Below are 23,255 nucleotides of genomic sequence, written 5' to 3' on the forward strand. Positions count from 1 at the left end.
TGGACCCTTCAAGGAAAATGCAAAAGAGGAAGACCTCGGACAATGTGGAGAAGATCTACTGAGACTGAAGGACAACAGCTGGGGTACTCCTGGAGTCAGCCAGTTTTGTCCTGAGAGGGAATGAAGTGGAGGAGACTTGTAGACTACTGTGCTCCATTCAGAGTACAAGTGTTTAAGTCAAGTCAGTCACAGGAAATACTTTGCCCCACAATGCAGTTAGCCTGTGGAACTCATCATCTCCAGAAAAGTGGGCAGGCAGTAAGTTGGTGGTACTGCTATGAACTGGCAAAGAACCCTGTATGTTGTTTTTCTCACTCTGGCTGCTCCACATACCTCGCCCAGCCTGTGGTTGCCCATAGGCATAGTTTTATTATATTTAGGAGAAGGGGTGCTGTGTGGTAGGGAATGCTTGCAGTTTGGGGGCAGTGGCTCCCCTCACACTCCCCAAACTACTCACCCACCAGAAATGTCTTGTCTTTTAGACTGGGGTAGGTTACTCTTTGGGGTAGGGACTTTCATTTACCTGTGTCTCCTACAGTGGGACCTCGGTGTGGTTTGACTTCCAGGTGCTACCCCACTATAAATGTTTAATAATAATAAGTGTTGTGAGATATTGGTGAGATCAAGCACCTAGAAGGAGCCCAAAAGGGATTTGAAATTTATGAGGAGAACATGAAAACCCGGAGACATAAGATTAAATATTTCAAAATAGCCAAGACTTTGGGAAGGTGCCATCCACTCTCATGCTTCAGGGCAATAAGCCAAACTATAACAACTGGGGGGTCTGGAGGCAATTTCCCTTCAGAGTAGGTTACTATGCAGCTACCTTCTGCAGGGTTCTTAATCAGCGTCTGCTGAAGCCTCGGGTACTACTGGCCTCTTCTGGTGAGAGGGTACTGGGTTAGATGGACCCTGTGTGTTCCTGTGTGGTAACTAGGCCCTTTATAGGCATTTGTGGCAGAAGTCAAGAGCTGAGCAGGCCCCAGGGAGCAGATTGGCAGGTGAAGCCTGAGGGGCAGGCCTGGGGAGCCTGGCTGTGCCTGTACTGTACAGCTCTGAGACCCCAGGGGGTAGAACAGGGCTTGCCCTGTGCCAGCTGACTAGTGGCGGTTTCAGGGTGGCAGATCCCTCCAGCAGCTCCCCTGACGACAGGTGCTCCCAGATCAGGCAGTGGAAAGGATAGGGCAGCACATGGGGCTATGAAGTGTCAGGCTGTCCGTAAGGAAGCAGGAACAGGAACAGAACAATGTTCTTGGGAAAAGAGATGGGGGAACCTGCCTGGCACCCAGAGGAGTGGGGCTGGTCTGTGGTGATGGAGCAGTCAACAAAGCAGCTCTTAGGCCCAGCAGCAGTTGCTGAAGCATTTGCTCGCACTGCAATAACACTTGTGCCAGCCTGGACTCCACCCTGCTCCTGCCTTGCATCTCTACAGGCAAAGAGGCAGTGCAGTGGTTTGAGCACTGGCCTCCCTAAACCAGTGTTGTGAGCTCAGTCCTTGAGGTGGCCATTTGGGGCATGTAATTTTTTTTTTTTTAAAGAAAAAGGTAACAGATTATGCTTGGTCCTGCCAAGAGGGCAGGGGACTAGACTCAATGCCCTCCCAAGGTCTGTTCCAGGAGATGTGTATCTTCTTATATTAGGTCATCCAGGTCCGGTCCCTGACTTCAGATTTCAGCTCTGATGTCCGACTTCTGACTCTGAGCCTGGGCTGCCATTCCTGGTGACCGATTCCTACTCCAGCCACTAGGCTTGACTGTCCACATCCTGCTCTTGGGCGGGTAATGGGCCTGTGTTTTCTTGATGTTCACGACTCCACGTTAGCTGCTGACAATGGGCCACATCCTCCATGACTGAACTGACCTTGTCAACTCTGGCCCTCCTCTTGACTGGGATTCCCTCCTTTTCATGAGCCTGTATTTAAATCCTTCTCTGGAACCCCCCACTCATGCATCTGACGAAGCAGGTCTTTGCCCACGAAAGCTGATGCTCCAAAATATCTGTTGGTCTACAAGGTGCCACAGGACTTCTTGTTATGTTTGAAGATACAGACTAACTTAGCCACGCCTGATACTTTTCCCTGGTGCGTCTCTGAAGCGGGAGACTCTGCATACCTTTCACCACAGGTTGCCATGCCACAGTCAGCCCTCAACATGTTTCTCTTTTCAAGATGGAATTCCTCCTCCTTGGCCTTCTGCTCCACCAGCCAGTCTCAGCCCTGCACCTGGACTAGCCCTTTCATCTCAGTAGAAGCCACTGTTCCCTGTAAGCTGGGCACTCGGGAGAGATTCCACCACTGCCCAGCTGATTATCAAAGTCCTGCACTTGGGACGGAAGAATCCCAAGCACTGTTACAGGCCGGGGACCCACTGGCTCAGTAGCAGTTCCATAGAAAAGGACTTGGGGATTACAGTGGCTGAGGCTGATCTGAGTCAGCGGTGTGCCCTTGTAGCCAAGAAGGCTAATGGCATAAGTGCTGCCCTGCCCTGTCCTGCCCTGCCCTGCCCTAGGGCAAGGGCTTACAAACTGCATTGCTCAGCCCTCCTGCAAGGCGTTGAGCTCCTTAACTGCTGCCCCGCCCTGCCCAAGAGCCATGGCTGACAAACTGCTTTAGCTCAGCCCTGCTGGAAGGTGTGGGGCTTACCAGCCAGTGGGACTTTAGCGGGGTACTGTGACTGTTCCTGCCCAGAGAGGGCAGACCCCAAGTACTGACCGCTACATTGCTCTTTTCTAAGATGAAAATTTCCAGTCTTTTTAATCTGTCCTCATATGGCAGCTGTTCCATCCCCCTGCTCATTTGGTTGCCCTTTTCTGATTTTTTTACAATGCCATGAGTTAATTTGACTTCCCGTAACTTTGGAGTTGAACTAGCTCATGTCTTTTAGATGCCAAAGTATGTTAATCCTTCATGGGCCCAGCCCTGGGAAAGGTCCATTAAGGGGTTACCAACCATGCCAGTCTACTAAGTCAGCTCCACAATATCAAGCGTGCACTCCTGGATTCAGACAGATGTTCAGAGTGTGTTTCTTCAGAAGCAAAAAAAAAAAAAAAAAAAATTAGATCTGTTGAGTCAACCTGTGGTCTCCCTAGAGTTGGCTCTTGTGCTTTGGAAAAGTAAATTTGCTTTGCAAGGAGCCTGAAAATGTTCACTTCAAGATGAAGAGAATAGACCCAACTAGTTTACACACATAACAAGAGCACAGGCTTGTCACATTCCACACATGCTTCCCCCGTTGCATGAAGGGTTGTCGGAAGAAATCCAGCCCAGACACCTCCCATTCCTTGTTTCCGCACTGGGTCCAGATAGACAAATTTGTCTGGGCAGATTTTATTTTCAAGGCCAAACTTTCTGTCTTTTCCTCCTTCCTAGCCCCGAAAGGGTGGGGGTTGCGGGGGGGGATTTTGTTTTCTGTTTTCACCCACAAATCCTGAGGGCTCAGGGAAATCTAATCTTCTTCTGCAGTTCTTGTTTAACACGGAGGTGGCTCCGATGACAATCAGGCCCCCTTAGGCTAATTGTGTACAAACACAGAGACAGACACAGGCACTTCCTCAAGGAGATTATGCAACATCTCACTTCAGTCATCAGCACTGTTTGAATGCATATACACTCGCAAACTGAAACTACTGTAACCCCACTGCCTGGCTGAAAGGGAGGACCAGCAGCATGGCTTTGGACATCTGTTTGTACAGGGGTTCACTCTCCACAGGAGCGCCTCCTTGTGGCCAGGTGTGGTAAAGCAGCTGTCTCTCCCTACGACACCCTCTGTGGTCCCTTTTCCTGCAACTTGGCCCTCTGGCTAAGTCACTCTTTGGTCCTCCTCTTGCAGGATAATAGTATAAGGTCTGGTGACCTTACCTCAGGACTTTCATCTGTCTCTGGTCCCATGGTCTGTATGCTCCTTACTTCAGGGCAGGGGATCACCTTGTCTTTCTTGGAAGCTGACAAAGGAACCCAGCTCCTGCCTCTACTCTGAGTCCCAGTGTAGAGACCCTGTAGGTCACAGGGAAGGTCCGCTCCCTGTCGGTCAGCGACCTTTCCGAGGCGGTGTGTGGAAATTTGACCTTTGGACCTCTTTGTAGGGTCCGAGTGCCAGGGATACTTTTTAAAGTCACTAATAGTCCTTCTTCCAACTGCTTCATTAATAAATAAATTAAGATGCTGAGATGCCCTTTAAGATTAAAATGCCCTTTAGGTGGTGGTTGGTTGCATTAGCTGGTCTTTTGTTAATCCACAGGGAGCAGGGCAGGTGAATTTTGCTTAATCTCCTTGAGAAAGTGCCTGTGTCTGTCTCTGTGGGGCCTGATGGGGCCCAATTGTCATCGGAGCCACCTCCGTGTTAAACAAGAATTGCAGAAGAAGATTATATTTCCCTGAGCTGTCAGGATTTGTGGGTGAAAACAAAATCCCACCCTCTCCGCCCCCCACCCCTCACTTCTGGGCTAGGAAAGAGGAAAAGACAGAAAGTTTGGCCTTGAAAATAAAATCTACCCAGACAAATAGGTCTATCTGGATGCACTTGTCCCAGCTGCATGGTGGAGGGAGGACACGGCTGAGCTCCCCCCTCACGTGCCAATGAAAATCAGCTTGCGTGCCACTCTTAGCACACGTGCCGGGGGCTGCTGACCACTGTCCTATCTGTTCTGTCCCACCAGAGTCTCTCCCCATGCAGCCTCTCCCTGCTGCAAATTTCCTGGCTTCACAATGACCAATCTGCTGCTGCTCAGTTAGGCATCATGACCAATTAAGCCTGACTTTCCCGCCAGGTATATCAGGTGATGTAACTGTTTCTCAGGACCCCTTTAACCCCGTCAGAGCCAGGTGTGGTACACACCCCATCACTCTGCTGTATTTGGACCACAAATTGTTTAAAAACAGAACCATCAGCAAAAGTGGAAGGAAGGACCAACAGTTAGGGCACCTTTAAAGACCTGGAGTGGATTTCCCACTCTTACCACATGCTGCTGGTGGGACCATGGCAAAGTCTCCTTAGAAAGCAGTGACTCTGACAAAGATTTGAGGATCGTTGTACCGAACAAGCAGAACATGAGCTCCTGGTACAACCCTGTGGGCCAAAGGGGTGACTGTGATCAGTGAATGACTAAATGGGGGAATCCCAAGGAAGAGTAGAGGGGTTATTTTACTACTGTCCCTGCCACTGGGATGCTGTGCCCAGTTTTGGTACTCACCATTCCAGAAGGATGTTGATAAACTGAAGAGGGTCCGGAGAAGAAACAAGAGACTAATTAGAGGATTGGGAATCCTGCTTGATAGGACAGACCCCAGGAGCTTAACTAAGAAAGGGTTAAGGGGTGACTTGATCACAGTTGATACGTACCTCCATGGAGAGCAAATATTTAATAAATGGCTCTTCAGTCTGGCAGAGAAAGTTCCAACAGCTTCCAATGGCTTGAATCTGAAACTAAGGTATTCACTCCAGCCATAAAGTGGGCACTTTGACAGTGAGTGCCACTAACCACTGGAACAATTAACTAAAGGTCAGGATAAATTCCCCATCACAAGTCACTTTTAAATCAAGAGTGGCTGGTTTGCAAAAATATCTGTTTTGGGGATTAGCTAGGGAACTTCTCTGGCCTCTGTTAAACAGGAGGTTAGACTAGATCAACACAGTGGTCCCTTCTGGACGCAGAAGCCATGAAGAGTCCCTTAGTCACTCTGTGCCTCAGTTTTGCCTCAGTAAAATGGGAATAAGAGCCCTGCCCTACCTCATAAGGAGAGGTAAGGATAAATAAATACACTGAGGGCCATAATATGTTAAGATAGATATCTATCTTTACAGAGGAGATCTCTGCTTCCATTAGCAGTAGTAAGTTGTTATCCATTGACTGGGGTACAATCAACTCTGCTAATGATCCACGCAGAATCTCAGCCCCTGATCCTGCAGCATTGAGGAGCTGCACTAATTCATCAAAGGGCTGTTTATGTGGGTTTGATGTCAAGATCATGCCCTAAGAAACCAACGTGGTGATCATATACACTGCCTGCTGTGTGTTTCCACATCAGGAGCCCAACCCTGCTCTCACTGAAGTCAATGGTAAAACTGCCATTCATGGCAGTGGGACGTGCAGCTGCCTGGAATAACAGAAATGGACACTGGGCTAAGGAGTAAAAAAAGAGACCAGAAAGTAGATGGGATAAGGTGGGCTCCATAGCATTCATTACTGAGCTGACAATGTTTCACTTGAGCAATGCCCACACTTGGCCAGAAAGCCATACAAAACCACTCAATTTCGATCCAAAGGTGGGGGCAGAGCAAGGCCGATAAAGATATTTCCCCACTGCCTCTCCCCTGCCTCGGAATTAACTTGAGAGACAACATGGATAAGCTCAGCCTAAGAAAGAGGGAAGCCAGATCTCGCGACAAGAAGCAGTCCCCGTGAGAAATGCAAATGCAGAACGTACATCACTGGTGGGCAACTGACCAGCCAGCTGGGCCTGCTTGCTTAAGCCATTGTGTGCATGATGGAGTTACCGCCCTGAGATAAGGCACAAAGTACCTTTGAAATCAGACCTGCACTTCACCCGAGCTCCTGCTCCTCCAGCCCTGACTTCCTTGGCTTGCTGACAGTGGGAAGCATCGGAAGGGGACGATAGCTTGTTTTCAATCCTTGTTCCAGAGCTGGCCCATCCATAGGATGAGGTGGGGCGGCCGTCCTAGGCCCCATGCTTTTCTGTGGCTGCCCCAGCTGTCCTATGGACAGCAGAGGGGAGGATTACCTCGGGCAGGGCGTGGGTGGCCTACCCCTGCACCCGCCACTCACCAGGCAGTGTGAGCTGCAGCCTACTCCACTCCACCACTGCCTCCCGGCCTGCTAAGCCTGCTTCTCCGCAGCAGCAGGAAGTGGCCTTGACTCCCAGCTGCCCGTGGAAGGGCAGGACTCAGCAGGCCAGGAGGGTATGGCAGAGTGGAGCAGGTGGCAGAGGGAAGCCTGAGGGGAGGTGACCCCCTGCTGTCACCGTCTGCCGCCACGCCATGCCTCAAATATCTCTGGCCAGGCTGGTTGTGGAGGAGGGCAGAAAGGAGAGCTGGGGCGAGGCAGGGCGGGGCTTGCAGCATGAGGGGTCGCCTGGGACCCTGCACTGGGGAGATGCCCTGGACCTTGCCCCCCCGCATGACAGCCCTGCCCTCCTCTTTATTAGGATTTTCACTTGTGACTCCATTCCTACCTCTTCCACTTCCCTGAGGCCCCTTGACTTCAGTGCCTCCCGGGTCTGCTGGGCCTTTCCTTTCCTCCATCTCTAGTCTTCTTTCCACCTTAAATGTGGGCAGCAGCTTGCATTGCCCTGGAACACAAAGGGCTTCACATCAACATGGTTTTGAAGGTCAGAAGGAATCACTGTGACCACCTCGTCCACCCTCCTGTAGAACACGGGCCAGAGAACATCCCCCAAATAATTCCCAGATCTTTTAGAATAAACATCCTGTCATGATACAAAAAGTGTCAGTGATGGAGAATCCAGCATGGACCTGGCAAATTGTTCCAACGGTGAATTGCCCTTGCCATTAAAAATGTATGTCTTATTCCAGTCTGAATTCACCTAAAAACAACAAGAAGTCCTTTGGCACCTTATAGACTAATAGATTTATTGGAGCATAAGCTTTCATGGGCAAAGACCCACTTCACCAGACGCATGCAAGCTTATGCTTCAATAAATCTGTTAGTCCGTTAGGTGCCACAGGACTTCTCATTGTTTCTGTGGATTCAGACTAATACAACTACCTCCTGACACTTGAATTCACCTAGCATCAACCTCCTGCCATTGGATCATGTTAGACAGAAGAGACCATTATCAAGTATTTGTTCCCCATGTACCACACTTAGTTTGTCCCATAGCTTGCTGGGGCTGAGCCCTGGTGCCTCTAAGTTTGAGTGTTCATCGCCTTGGCACTTCTCAGTGGCTGGCCAGCAGCCACTGGTCTCTGGCCATCCAGCTCTGATTCTGCACTTCTGCCAGCAGCAGCAGCACTGGAGAAAAGGTGGCATGGTGTGGTGTAACCGCCCATATTTCTGTACTGCTGCTGGTGACTGTACCTCCTGTAGAGCTGGGTGCCCGGCCTGCAGCTGCTGCTTTCTGACCAGATGGACAGCGCTTAATTCGTACCAGAGCTCTTTCATTACAGATTAAGCCCTGCCTGTGGAGGTTCCTGTGAACTGTGACCAAGGTACTCTTAACCTCTTTGTGAGGTTAAATGAAGTGAGTTCCTTAAGTCTGTCACTGAAAGTCAGGTTTTGCAACTCTTTCTTCATTCCCCACTTTCTTCTCTGCACCCTCTTCAGTTTATCAACATCCTTCTTGAACTGTGGGCAAACACAGGCATAAAATAACCTCTCTGCTCTTACTCCAGATTCCCCTGTTTATGGCTCTCCAGATTGCATTAGTTCTTTTAGCCAACAGCATGGCACAGGATGCTCATATTCAACTGATGATCCACCACGACACCCAAACCTGTTTCAGAGTCCCTGCTTTATACCTGAGAGTCCACTGCCCTGTGAATGTAGCCTGAATTCTTTGTCCTAGATGCGTACATTTAGATGTAACTGTGTTGTGTGCATACTTAGCAGTCCCTTATCTTACCAACTGAAAAGCTCTGGGATCAAAAGGAGGTTTCTTCTGTTTAACAGCTCCTAGAAACACTGCCCTGGCTGTACTTTTGAAAGGTCTGAGAAGAATTAATGGAACAAAATGCAGTAATGCCTTATTCCATTACCTGGTGTGTAGAAGTTTGCATCCATAGGTTTCAAGGCTCTTTAGAAGGGAGGGCAGGATCATTAGCTTCCTTTTGCAGATGGGGAGACTGAGGCACAGAGCAGTGCTGTGACTGCTTGTGAAAAGCTACCCAGCAGAGCAGTGGCAGAGTCAGAAATAAAACCCAGCTGTTCCAGTCCAGTGCTCTAGACCATGCTGTCTCCCCTGAATCTGAATTTGGGCTTGACAAAGGAATCAGTGGATGGAATCCTCTAACCTGGGTTCTGCAGAAGGTCAGATTAGATGACTATCCTGGTCCCTCCAATGGCCGAGCAAATTCTGGGAGGCAGAATACAGCTCCCCAAATTGGAACTCAATCGGGGCAATGGGGTTCACCCCACTTGACTTCAGCCCTTGTACTCCAGGTGGAGCATAGGTCATCTACAAGTCTCCTCCACTTCCTTCTGTCTCGGGACAAAGCTTCTGCTGACCCCAGGAGTACCCCTGTTGTCCTTCAATCTCTGCAGCTCTTCTCCATGTTGTCCAAGGTCTTCCTCTTTTGTGTTTTCCTTGCGGGTTCCATTTGAGAGCTGGATGGACTGTGCTGGACGATGGTTTTCTGAGAGCGTGGCCTAGCCATACCTATTTTCTTCTCTTGATTTGAATGTTAATTGGTTCTTGTCCTGCTCTGTTCTAAAGCTCCTTGTTGGTGACCAAGTTCACCCCACTAATCGTGAAGCAATACATATCTAAACAAATTACAGGATCTTTCCAGCCTTGTTAGACATGAGACAGCAGCTCAGGCTGCATGTTGCCTGCAGCCTAAGCTAGGGCATTGGTATGGTATGGACAAAAATAAGAACAGGAAAGCAGTGCTACCTAGTGGCTAGATCTGTGGACATGCGTTCAGGACACCCTGATTCTAGTCTGAGCTGCGGCCTGCAGGATCAGCTTGGGCAAATCATGTCTACTCCCAGTGCCTTAGCGTCTCCATCTATCAAACAGAGCTAACAATACTGACCTGCCTTTCGAAAGTACTTTGAAATCACCTGATGAAAAATGCCCCATAAGGGCTGGGGATTATTACTGCAAAATAACCAGCACTATTCTCCATAACACGCCCGGTGTTCCTTGGAGGTCTCCACTCCCAGCCCACTGGTGACTTAGACCTGACACTGATTCGCCCATGAGAGCACAGCCTGAGGCGCCGCGATTATCAGCTAAAACTGCTCTCTTTGGTTTTCTTGCTAATGTGCAGACATGCCAAGCCACTTACTTGTACCTTTGTCCACCTCAGCTGTGGGGTTTCCTGGCTTGCTGCTTGTTTATGCATGTTTCCTCTTTCAGTCATGACTCAAGCCTCAGGTATTTCAGATTTGGTCATGGCTAGCTGAGCCACCTTAGCAGCTCTAGAGACACACAGCAATTTCTGAAGCACTAAATTAAGCCCAAGCTCAAAGTGCCTTACCCTTGGGCTACTAAGCACTGTAATAGCGCAGGTCTCTTTTCCCTAAGAAGGGCTGAGAAGTCTGGGAAGCTTGGGCCTGCACCAAATGGTGCAGGGGTGAGAGCAAGGTGTTAGTATCTGAACATGTTCACAGCCTGGCATTGTCACTAGGCCAGAATGGTACCATGTGCAGAGCCGGACTGGGTGAGAATGGTCAATGTCCCCTAGTCATTCTCCTTCCAAGAGCTGCTCTTCACTCTGCAATTTGTTAGCCCCTCTTGCCTTAGGATTTCAAAGTACTTTGCAAACAGGACGGAATATAGCCTCACACTTGGAAGGAAAAGGGATCCTCCTGCTAGTTGGACAGGCCAGTAAGCTGAAACACAGAAATAGAGAGAGGCCCAAAGTCAATTTTGTTTAAATGGAACTCCTTGATTTGCAGGGCCAGGGCACATAGGCAGAGAGGGGCCCGAGACCCAAAAGTTGGATCCATATCTGAACTTTGACCCGCAGAAGTCAGGGATGGTGATCAGCCAATCAGACGTGAACAATTCAGCTCCAGATATGAATGCAAACCCTCCCTTCTAGGAGTTTGGAAGAGGGTGCTAGTAACTGGAGTTAGTTCGGGCTCACTTCTATTCAGCTTACATGCCCAGGGTCACAGTCAGCACCAGTGACAGAGCCACAAATAGAGGCTCATAGCCACGCACAGGGGGCAGCGTGTGTTTCTTTGGGTGGTGCACATCCACACATGCCTGGGTGCACATAACAAAATTTATTCTGTCCCTGAATGGAAAAACTAGAAAGAACCCTGGGCAACGGCAATACCTTTCTGCCCCTTGTTCTCACCTTTCAATATGGGGTTCACACAAAGACACATTCAGTGACCCACCAGAAAGGGTCTTACACTAAGGGCAGTGCTTCGGTGAGGATGCTCTTTACCGGAGACAACCGACAACAGTGGTCACTGGCTTGCTGAACTGCAAACGAAGTCTGGGCTGTTAATTGATCCAGGGGTCTCGACTCACCAGCTAGCAGGGGGATTATGTGCTAGTTAAAGGAAGGAAGGTGGTCCAGTGGTTACATCACAAGCTGGAGATTTGGAATCAGTTCCGAGCTCTGTTACAAGCTCTCTATGGCTACGTCTACACGTGAAGCCTACATTGAAGTAGCCTATTTCGATGTGGCGACATCGAAATAGGCTATTTCGATGAATAACGTCTACACGTCCTCCAGGGCTGGCAACGTCGATGTTCAACATCGACGTTGCGCAGCACCACATCGAAATAGGCGCAGCGAGGGAACGTCTACACGCCACAGTAGCACACATCGAAATAAGGGTGCCAGGCACAGCTGCAGACAGGGTCACAGGGCGGACTCAACAGCCAGCCGCTCCCTTAAAGGGCCCTTCCCAGACACACTTGCACTAAACAGCACAAGATACACAGAGCCGACAACGAGTTGCAGACCCTGTGCATGCAGCATGAATCCCCCGCTGCAGCAGCAGCAGCCAGAAGCCCTGGGCTAAGGGCTGCTGCACACGGTGACCATAGAGCCCCGCACGGGCTGGAGAGACAGCGTCTCTCAACCCCCCAGCTGATGGCTGCCATGGAGGACCCCACAATTTCGACGTTGTGGGACGCGGATCATCTACACGGTCCCTACTTCGACGTTGAACGTCGAAGTAGGGCGCTATTCCGATCCCCTCATGAGGTTAGCGACTTCGACGTCTCGCCACCTAACGTCAAAGTTAACTTCGAAATAGCGCCCGATGCGTGTAGCCGCGACGGGCGCTATTTCGAAGTTAGTGCCGCTACTTCGAAGTCGCGTGCACGTGTAGACACAGCTTATGAGACCTTGAGCAAATCACTTTGTATCTCTGTGCCTTGAATCCCACCTGTACAATGGAGATAGCACTGCCCAGCCATGCTGATGGGTATGGAGATAAACACATTAAAGCTTGTGAAGTGCTCTGAGATCAACCGATGAAACGTCCTATAAGAAACAAGTATGACAGTATTAATATTATTAAACACATGTATAAACTGACTGGGTCTGAACTTCATCTCGATGATGTGTGATGCCTGTGATGGAGAGGCAGCCCGGGGGCCAGAGTAACAGGCTACACCCGTGCTGAGGACACTGTGTGGCAATCACCATGACTTGCAGTGCAGTGGAAACCCAAGGGGCTCCAGCCACAAGTGCTAGCCAGATCCAGATGAGCCAGATTGCAGTTGCTCTGATTGTCCATACACAAAACTGCACCAGCTTGACTAAGCTGATTGGAAAGCACACCCCTAATTAAACCAGCACAGCCTGGTGTGTGACTGAACACAGTGTATGGCAAGATGAAACAGACAAAACAGGGAGCCAGGCCTGCCGAGATGTGGGGGCAAAGGGGATGGTTCCCCTGGGGCACAGTGCTCCTGAAGGGCCCAGGATTCCTAGCTGCCTGCAGTGCTGGGCCATGAAATATGCTGCTGGAGTGCCATTCCGCGCCGTCCATGCAGCTTGGGGGCTGGGGGACGAGGCACACGCTGTGCAGCACTGAGACCAGCTGCCCAGTCCTGCCCCTTTTGCCCAAGGCCCCACCCTTTCTGGAAGAGGGGAGCCAGCCCCTCCCACCTTGCCCAAGGGCCTGCCGAGTGTGTTGGTCCCGCCCCGAGTGGAGCCCTAGGGACTGGGGAGCAGAATAGCAGTGGGCACAGCAAAAGAGCTGCCTATCTAGTAATAACGTCTGCTTTCATCTCAGGCCGCAGCGTCCAATCCGCTGTCCGTTTGCCACCCATGGTGAACGGCACAGCGAGGTGTGGCAAAGCGAGCCGCATGCTGGAGCACCCGCTGCCCCTCTGCGCACAAGCATGGCAGTAGCCATGGAGGCGGCTCCTCCTGCGGCTGGCTCGGGCTGCAGGACAGCTCGCACGGGGCAGCTCAGGGCTGGGTGGCTCCGGGCGGCGCAGCTCTGGTAAGTCACCAGCAGTTTGCAGGGAGGGTGGGGGGTAGGATGCCTGGCTGAGGGAGCGGTGCCTTGCTCGGGGGGTGGGGGGCAGCACCTAGCTGGTGGGGTGACATGCGGTGATCCATTCAATTGCTTTTGGACACCACTGATCTAAGGATCTCCAAGCACTTTGCAAACACCACCCAACCCCCACCCCATGATGCAGGCAGCTAATCTCTACCTTTGATATGGAGGCACACAGAAGTTACGCAACTTGCTTCATTGCACCAGGGCTTGCTCATGTGTTAGTACAGCCCCTAGCGTACTGGGACCCTGGTGCGAAGTGCCCCACAGTGCAAACAACCAAACCGTGACAATGCAGAGACTGGAGTTAAAAGCAAGCATTCAGCCCCATGACTGCACTTGTGGCACCCACTGTCTGGTCTTTCCATTGTTCCCAGGAGCAGGCCCCTGCATGCTCAGTCTTTAAGAAAGCTGCAAGGTTTGGACACCCGTTCAACAAATGCCCTGGGATCTTGCCGGCTGATTGGAGCTATGTAAACGCAACATTGGTACTGATAAACATCTCACAGACCTACCAGCCCACTGGCACTTCCCAGCCAGGTAGCGCATCAGATACAGGACTCAGTCTGCAAGTGCCATCCCACCACAAAAAAATGTGCCGGCCCAGTTCTACGTCAGCCAGCAGCTCTGCAGCCTCCGTACACAACACCGTATTCCCTTGGCTCTTGCTGAGCTATCCGTCTATCACCATTCACGCTTTAATCCCAAACCTTTGACCTCTCCTCATTGTGCAGAAGAGGAGAAATTCGCATGTTAAGGCAACGAGGAAATGACCTGGATCCTGATCTTCCTGATCCTTAGTCCTTTACAAGCCTCTGAAGTGTGAGGCTCAATCCATTGATCTCCGACTTACCAGCCCTTGGGCCAGATGACATCCTAGCACATGTTGGCTGCTGCTGCTGAGGCATCCCCTATCAATCAATAGTTCCTGCTACCCAGCAGCTACATGGAGCTCGTGGTCTTGAGGATTTAGTCAAACAGCCAGTTTCCTGCTCTGTAAAACAGCAGAATTTTGATGCCAATGACTTCACAGTTGACCTCTTTATAGCAGCATCTAACCTGATAACCCCTTGCTATGGCCAGGGACAATTGGTGAAATTTGGCAGTTTCGTGTTTGGAGACACTTTGGCCAATATCATGTCTCTCTTTCATTTTTTCCTGCCTTTTTTAATATCACTAGAGACATGTGCCTAAAGCAAGACATTTGAACCTGGGTCTGTGCTAATCACAGCAGTAATGAATTCACAAGGTACAAACATGCCAGTTTGGGGGTGCAATGGGCCCAGGGTCTGCAGCCTGTGGCTCCAGAGCCGCATACAGCTCTTTAAGGACTTCTTTGTAGCTCCCAATGCTATAATTGCAAAGTAAAAAAAAACCTTCTGTTTATTTTTGGTAAATAGTGAACACCTAAAAGCCCCAAAATGAACAACTCATGTCTAAATAGCAAATGATATGTGGTCTCAAAACTTTGGATAAATCCCCCTTTAATATGTGCAGTGCATTGTGGGATATGATACTGTATCTGTGTTTTCATTGAATAGTAACAGAGAGGGAGCCGTGCTAGTCTATATACTATCAAAACAAAAAGCAGTCTTTAAAGTCCTACTTGACTGCTTTTTGTGGTTTCATTGTGTTACTAATAAAGTTTTGATTTTGAAAAGGAAAAGGCAGCTTGCAGCATTCCTGCTGGGAAGGGCAACATGAATTTTAAGAAAAAAAATTAAACGTGAAATTAGCATGATTACAGTGGGGTTGGAATGGCTTCAAAAAAGAGGAAAATCAAAGCTGAAAACAGAGAATCTCAGACTGAATGGATCCAATCCTTTGCATTTATATCAAGCTCATCTCGGCTCCCTTTATGTCTCACTTGCAATGAGAAATTTCCCAACAACAAAAAATGCAACCTCAAGAGAATATGTAAAAAGTTTGTGGACATCCTGCAGTAAACAAGGATCACGTTACAAATCGTGTGTGCGCTGTTCTGAAAATAGGGGTTAGAAAAAGTATGGTCTGATGTTATTTATTAGGGAGTGTCTCATATTCACACGCACTGCAGCTCTTGAATAATTGAGGTTTTTACTGAGTTCGAAAAAAATGGCTCTTCTTGCTATTTTGGTTGCCAAACCCTGAAATAAGACATACGCATCCCGGCTGTAGCACCATTGATTTGAGAAGAATCAGAGGGGTGGCCAAGGTAGTCTGTATCTTCAAAAGCAATATATTCAAAACCAGATATTTTGGAGCATAAACTGATGAAGCGGGTTTTTGCCCACCAAAGCTTATGCTCCAAAATATCTGTTAGTCTATAAGGTGCCACAGGACTCTTGGATTTGGGAAGAGTTACCACAGAATGAATATCCTTCTGCAACCACTAAATACTGTGTTAATCTGAATTACAAAGGGGGCCCTCATATTTCAACATTCACAACCGTCTGTGGACTGTTACACAGGGGAGAATGAGTTAACTAAGCAAGGAGACATTTCCACTCGCTCATGTCTAGGATCACTGCTCCATCTAGTGTTGGAAACCTTCCCCTTTTAGTTGTCAGTGGTCCCTTTAATCAGAAAAACATTGCTCCAGCCAGGAATGTCACTGGTTACGGATGGACAAATTGATTTGGACAAAGCGGAAGCTAACCTGACTACGGTTCCTGCCCAGTGGTGCTCCTAACCTTGGCTGACCCAGCTATGAAGACTGAAAAACTTGGTCACAGTTTGTTATTCATTCTTCCCTGAACCAACTTTCCACCAGGGCCAGGAAATGGCAGCGTCAGAACAGTGCTGTGAGAACAGCTGGGTTTCAGCTCTGCCATGGCTGGGAGCAGTAGCAGTTTCATGAGAAAGCTTAGTCTGGGCAGATTTCCAGCCTGGTTTTGCAGACTTGGAAGCATCAGAGAGTTTGAATGAAACTGGGAGGCTGCTGGTGTTCTGAGACCACAGCCTATCACATGGACCAATACTGTCTCACTGTTTCCTTGTACTCTCCCATGTAGCTGCATCCACATGTTGTCTCCTGTCTTCTATCTAGACTGTAAGCTCCTTGGGGCAGGGTCATCTTTTTGTTCAGTTTGTACAGCACCTAGTGCAGTGGTGTCATGGTTTAGGACCAGGACTTCCACACCTTATACCAGGGACTTCTTAGGAGAATCCAGACTGAACTGGACGTTTGAGGATTCTCCCATGACTCCTGATAGCCAAGCTTATACCCTTTCACATCGCCAGTGGGTCTGGTGTTTTCCCTCAGACGGAAGAACAGACTGCAGGCCCATGTGACTTCAGTCCCCTGCAGCGAGCCAAACATTGTGAACCAGGAAGCAAGGGATCCTCCTGTACAGAGTCAGGGGTTTCCCTTCCACGTAACTCACAGATGTTAAGGCCAGAAGGGCCCATTATGGCTACATCTACACAGTAGGGCTGTGTCTACACTGGCAAGGTCTTTTGAAAAGAACAGGCCTTTTCCGAAAGAACCCACAGAGCATCCACACACAAAATTCACTCTTTCTTGCAGCACTCTTCCTCTCCCAGGTGAGGAACAGTGCCTTTTGCTGAAAGATTATATCAGAAAAAAATGATTGTAGACACCCCGGGGACCCTTTTTGCAAAAGAGCACTCCTCACGGCGCTGGATTTTTCAATCCCAGGGCCATTCTTTTGAAAGAGCGGGGGCTGTGTAGACACTCTCTAGCAATCGAGTGCATCAATTTTTTGATCTGCTCTTTTGTGTGTGGACGCGCTCTTTCCAAAGAAGCTTTTTCAAAAGGCATCTTCGGGAAGAACTTCTTGCGAAAGATTGTGTAGTGTAGCTGTAGCCTGAGTGGCGGTGTGTCTCCAAACCTGTCTTGACAGACTCGGGCTCCTGTGCTAAGCATAGCTCTGCAGACGTCACAACTTGGGCTCTCGAGACTGGTGGGGGCAGGGGTGCACTTGACAAGCTGAGTGTCAGCCCTTGCTCCAACACCTACGTGGCAAATTTAGGCACAAGCAATGCTCCCTGTAATTTTCTGCATCCATGGGCAGAAAAAATTTTCTCGTGTGCCCCAAGGCTTGTGCGGATGTGCACCACTAATGGAAACACATGTTGCCCACTGTGTGTGACTGTGGGCACTCTGCCAATCAGTTGGTCGGCACCTGAATCTCTCCTAGGCGGCCACCCGCGTGGTCAGCTTACAGGGAATGCTGAGCACAAGCCCCAGAACCCTGAGTCCATCAATTTGGGCTCTTAGGGCTGCTGCCATGAGGGTTGCTACCACCCCCCCCCGGGGCCAGAACACACTCTAATATGTTCTGAATCTATGCTCCCTGCCATACACTGTCTCATTCTTATTGCCATACCTGAGGCTGTACATAAGGTCACCAAACCTACAGACACCCCCTCCCACTTCCTTTCAGTTAATTCTCTTTTTCTGGAGAATAGATGGTGCTGTCAACTTATGGAACAAGCAAGGAACAAAGCCTACCTCCTTCAATGCATCTTCTGAGTGAGGCTCTTACACTTCTTAGGGTACGTCTACACAGCAGCCTTATTTCAAAATAAACTATTCCCAAAGGGCTGATTTCAAAATAATGCTGCTACACAAGAAAATGCATGTCAAAATAGCACTTAGCTGTTTTGAAATACAGCATCTACATACACAGAGCCTATTTCAAACTAGAGCCATCGGACACACTGTGGCTTATTTCAAAATAGGCTCTATTCCCTCTTTTAACAGCACCTATGGCGAAATAGCTATTTTGAAAGAGACACTATTCCCTGTCGAATGAGATTTACCAACTTTGAAATAAGCCAACCGCTATGTCAAAGTAGCAGTTGTGTTGTGTAGACAGTAGCACAGTTATTTCAAAAATAAATTTGCTGGGTAGCCCTAGCCCTAGTGTCTAAGCCATGAATCTAGCCTCACAAGTAGATTTGACTGAAGACTCTGTGCTATCTGGATTCCTCACATGGTTCGGTGGGGGCTGATCCCTGTATTGGGGACCAAAGCTTGCACTACAAACTGGTACAGATATTCTTCTTGCCAGGCAATGGCTTATGAGAAATAAGCTCAGCCACAGGCTCACACAAAAAATGTCCAGAGGCCATTACGTGTAATTCAGCCCAGAGGCTTTGTCTACACCACAATAGCGTCTGACCCTATGGCCAGGAGTTCCAGAAAGAAAAGAGCGCTCTACACCTTCTGGCTGCGTCCACACTAGCCCCCTTCTTCGAAGAGGGCATGGTAATCAGCCCAAGCAGGGAATAATAATGAGGTGCTGCAATGAATATGCAGCACCTCATTAGGCTAATTCTCTCTGTGGCAGCTTCGAAGCTGCAGATTTCGAAGTGCCAGTATACCAGGTAGCTGTGGGCACTTCGAAGTTGCACGGGTACTTTGAAGTGCCTGTGGTTACACAGCATGTAGTGTAGACACAGCCTCTGTTGCTGGAAAGGGAAATGTACAGCCATACAGAGCTTTATTTGCATACGTCACCTACCCACAATTCCACTGACTCATGGGGAGTCATCATAACTGTTCACAAAATTGCCTTTTAGCAGGCAGTGAGCTCCCACAGCTGCTCAGAAAGAAGGGATAGGACTTTTACCTTGAAATGAACATTTTTAAGGGTTCTTGGTGCTTTTGGTTGGTGACCTATTGAGACTTCACAGTGAGACAGGACAACAGATAGGAATAAGGGGATTTTGAAGTTCCTGGGGTTCTTTCAAAAAGGGCCCCCATCTGGACGAGCCACATGGCAGAGAAAAGCAGCAATTTCGAAGAGCTGCATCCACTGGTGTGCTAATGAGGTGCTGAATATGCATTTCAGCGCCTCATTAGTAATCTTCGAAATGGCCATTTCGAAGATTTGGGCTAGTGTAGACGTAGCCTAACAGGGGAGTATCTGCCTAGATAGTCTGTTGCTTTGTTCTCCCAAGTTTGTGCCAGGTTTCCTTTCCCCCTAAGAAAGATTCTCCAGTTTGGACACAGCCTTGCAATGCTTGCCCGTGGGGAATCTTGGCCTTTTTAGGGCACCCCACGGGGGTACTTTTAGTTCTCCCATGTTAAACAGCTGGGGGCTCAACAATTTAGTTTTTTGCTGCTGGGACCTTAGCTATATTGAACCTGGCCCTTTTGGTTGCTATTAGCCACCTGCCAGAAGGATTACATAAATTCTAGTGATGGAACATCACAGCCCTGCATGGTATTGAACCTCAGCTCTGTGGTGATGACTCCAGGGCCTTTCTCGGCCGATGGCATGTCTTCACTACACAGAAGATCGACCTGATCAGAGTCGACCTTCTGGGGCTCAATTTCACATGTCTAGTAGTGACACAGAAAATTGAACTATCTGGGTTCAACAGTTGACCCCTGTACTCCTCAATCTCACGAGGAGTAAGGGAGGACAATGGGAGAGTTTTACCCGTTGACCTCCCTCAGTTAGGACAGCCCAGTAAGTTGATTGTAAATAAGTCAATTCTAGCTATGCAATTGCCATAGCTGGAATTGTGTATCGACAATCGACTTTCATGTCTAGTGTCGACCTGACCTAAGTCAACATGCATTAGGCTGACTTACAGCCACTTCAGTCATTACCATTCTGGTTTATGTCCATACTACTCACTTTGGTTTGATGGTGTCCAGCCTCACCAGAAGTGCTTCTGATGAACTAGGAGGGGGCGTATACGGAGCTGAGAGCCCAGATTCAGACCACAGGCATCTCCTTACCAATAGCCCAGGTCAGTTAGAAATTCCAGGAAATGAAACAAACTGGTCTCCAATTTTTTGATGAACCAAAAGTGCTTTGTAGGACAGGATCTGGACAAACTGGAAAGATGTTCTGAGGTAAATAGGATGAAATTCAATCGGGACAAATGTAAAGTCTTCTTGGCGGTCACAAGTAGGACATCTTCATGTCACCCTCCTATTCATGACTCTGTTGATGGCTGACCAGCCAGATTCTAGCACTGCAGGTCTTATCACAAAGCGAGCAGGTGCTGGTAGCTGTTGGAGGGGCACGGGGCAGTTTTTGACGCTCTCTTCTTCTTCACCGCTCCTCATCTGTACTGCAGCTGGATTTCTCAAATTGCGTCACCCCCTCGTGGATTACCAATCCCCACTGGGGACAGTCTTGGGCAAGGTTCTCCCAAGTATCGCCACAGATGTTGCACTTTTTCATGTGTGCCTTCAGCATGTCTTTATCGGTTCCACTGGCCCCCAATGCTCCTCTGTCCTTCCTCCAATATGGAAAACTGAATGTGTTTTGGGAGGCACTGATTGGACATCAGAACCACGTGACCAGTCCAACAAAGTTTTTGATGAATGATAATGGCTTCAACACTGGTCATGTTTGACATTTCCAGGATGCTAGTGTTTTTGTGCACCTATCCTCCCAAGGGATATTTAGGGTTCTCCTGAGGCAGCATTCATGATATTGTGCAAGTGCCTTCAAATGACACTTGTATGTTGTCCAGGTTTCACATGCACACAGTGGCATTGGAACAACCACTGCACGGTATACCAGGAGCTATGTCTTGGGATAGATGTCCCAGTTCTCAAAGACCCTTTGTCTCAGGTGGCAAAAGCTGAGCTTGCACTGCTCTGATGATGCTGGATTTCTGTGTCAATGTTGATTTTAGCAGAAAGATGACTTCCAAGGTAAGGGAAGTGGTCCACTTTTTCTAACAGTTCTCCACTGACTTCAATAGAAGGTACATGAGATTGTCCCATCGGTGAGGTTTGGTGGAGCACGTGGGTCTTTTTGATGTTCAGTGTGAGGCTCAGAGTCTCATATGCTTCAGCGAAGTCACTTAATATGGTCTGAAGAGCTGTGGGAGAAAGCAGCAACCAGGTTGTCATCTCTGTACTGGAGCTCCATGATGGAGCTGGTGGAGGTCCTGCTTTTAGCCTTCAGTCTCCTGACATTGGAAAGTACTCCACCTAGGAAGGAACAATCAGCTACACACATATAATAGCCGCTACGCAACGCAACCATTATTTCAAAATAATTTCGAAAGAGCAGTTGGCTTATTTAAAAATTGGCAAACCTCATTCCACGAGGAATAGCACCTATTCCGAAATACATATTTCAAAATAAGGGCTGCACAGACAGGGAATAGGGGCCATTCCAGAATAGCTTATTCCGAAATGAAGCTGCTGTGTAGACGCTGTATTTGTGATTTGCCCAGCATCGCACAGGAAGTCTGTGGCAGGGCAGGGAATTGAGGGTAGGTCTCCCATGTACCTTCACCATTGGCCCATCCCTCCTTTCATTGAGCCTTGATTGCGAAGGGGAGGCACACACTCTGCCTTTTTCACAAGCATATCAAACTCCCCAGGGAAAACGGAGTTGGTCCTATCACAGGTCTAAAATGAAGTTCTAGGGACACCTCCTGGCCATGACCAAACTCCCATCGACTTCACTGGGGCGTGTATTTGACTCATACGCAAGAACGTGGCTGTGGAGTTAGTCTGTCCATGGCTTCCGGCTCAGTTTGCAGGACCACACCTGCCCTACTTAGCAGCCAGGGCTGGAAACTCAGTGTGGGATCGGACAGGTGAGCAGGGTCCAGTCTGCTCCCTGCATCTGTGTCAGACCAAGCCCACGATCATCTGATCAAGGGCAGCCACATTCAGAGAAGATACGTAGTGAATGGGTTGGGTCTGTGGACAAGAATTAGTCCATCTGGATGACCCCACAGAACGGCTCTCACCCAGAGAAGGGGCACTAGGGCTGAAGGTGTGAGAACTGCGCTCGTCCAGCTGTCTCTTGTGATAACACCCCACATGGACATCTTCCCGTCAGGTTGGTGAGAGGTGGCTGGGGAACAAAACCACAGCTGAGCTCAAACATGGAGGTGCTGAACACCCAGGGCAAGATTCTCAATGGTATGAAAGCCCCTTTACATCACCTACCCCTGGAAGCATTCACACCGACCCCTTTGTCTTATGAGAATGGTGAAAGGTGAGTGTAAATGCTGCTGGAGGACTGTACTTCATGTCAAGGTACCTGGCCCAATAAATACAGACCTGTGTGGTGCTTTGATGCTCCTTCCGAAGGACCCTTAAACAAATGGTTATTGCTCAGCCAATTATTGCTGGTAAAGAGAGGTCCACAGAAATGTGGGTTTGGAAGGCTCCTGAGATGTCATCAAACTCAGCCCCCTGTGCTAACGCTATTCCAGAGGTGAACTCCCCTGATACAGTAGCACATCAGAGCTACAGACACCTCGAGAATGGAGGTAGTTCATAGCACCAAAACGTTGCTAACTCTGAACAAACTGCAGTTCTGGATGTAGCTCCAGCAGCTGATGCTCCAAGCCAGGATTCAAAAGCAGCTGAGCAGCCTAGTCAGCCCAGGCATGAGTTTGCAAGCTTGTCCCTCTTTGGCAGAAATGTGCACATGAGAGAGAGAACAGCACACCCCCTTCCAGGGGAGGGGGATTGAAAATGAGGGTGGCCAGTTTTTGACTGGAATGCTCAGTCAAAAATGCACCTGGGCAGCTCACTGATGGCCAGGAAGAGGTCAGTTGGTTGCACCCAGCAAGGGCCCAGGACTCAGGCAGGCTATCTGCCCTAGCTCCGCAAGGTCCGGGAAGTGGTTACCAGATTTCTGTGCCCCTTGGCGCAGAGAAGCTCCATGTGCTGCGCCTGCCCCACTGCCAGCTCCACAGCTCTCATTTATTGGGAACTGTGACCCATGGGGGCTGCAGGGGCAGCACCTGCTGATGTTAGTATAGAGCACAGACCCTCCCTTGCTGCCCATGGGCCTAGGGGCCACGAGGACCTGGTGGCCACTTCCCAGTAGCCATGTTAAATGCTGCTGGGACCCCGCACCCCATCTGGCACCTAAACCCCCTGCCCCAGCCTGGCATCTTGTCCCGCACCCAAACTCCCTCACAGAGCCTGCACCCTCCACCCCTGCCCCAGCCCTAAGCCCCTTCCTGCACCCCCAACTCCTCATTCCTGGAGGCAATGGCCCCAGCCTTGGAAAAGGGGCAGCACAGGGGTGTTTGGTTTTGTACAATTAAAAATTGATAACCCTCATAAAATAGCATGGCCCCTCCTGGCCATGGGCGTGGGAGTAAAAACAGTGTATCCTTCTCCT

This window comes from Carettochelys insculpta, chromosome 2 (assembly GCF_033958435.1).
Source record: "Carettochelys insculpta isolate YL-2023 chromosome 2, ASM3395843v1, whole genome shotgun sequence".
Classification (NCBI taxonomy): Eukaryota; Metazoa; Chordata; order Testudines; family Carettochelyidae; genus Carettochelys; species Carettochelys insculpta.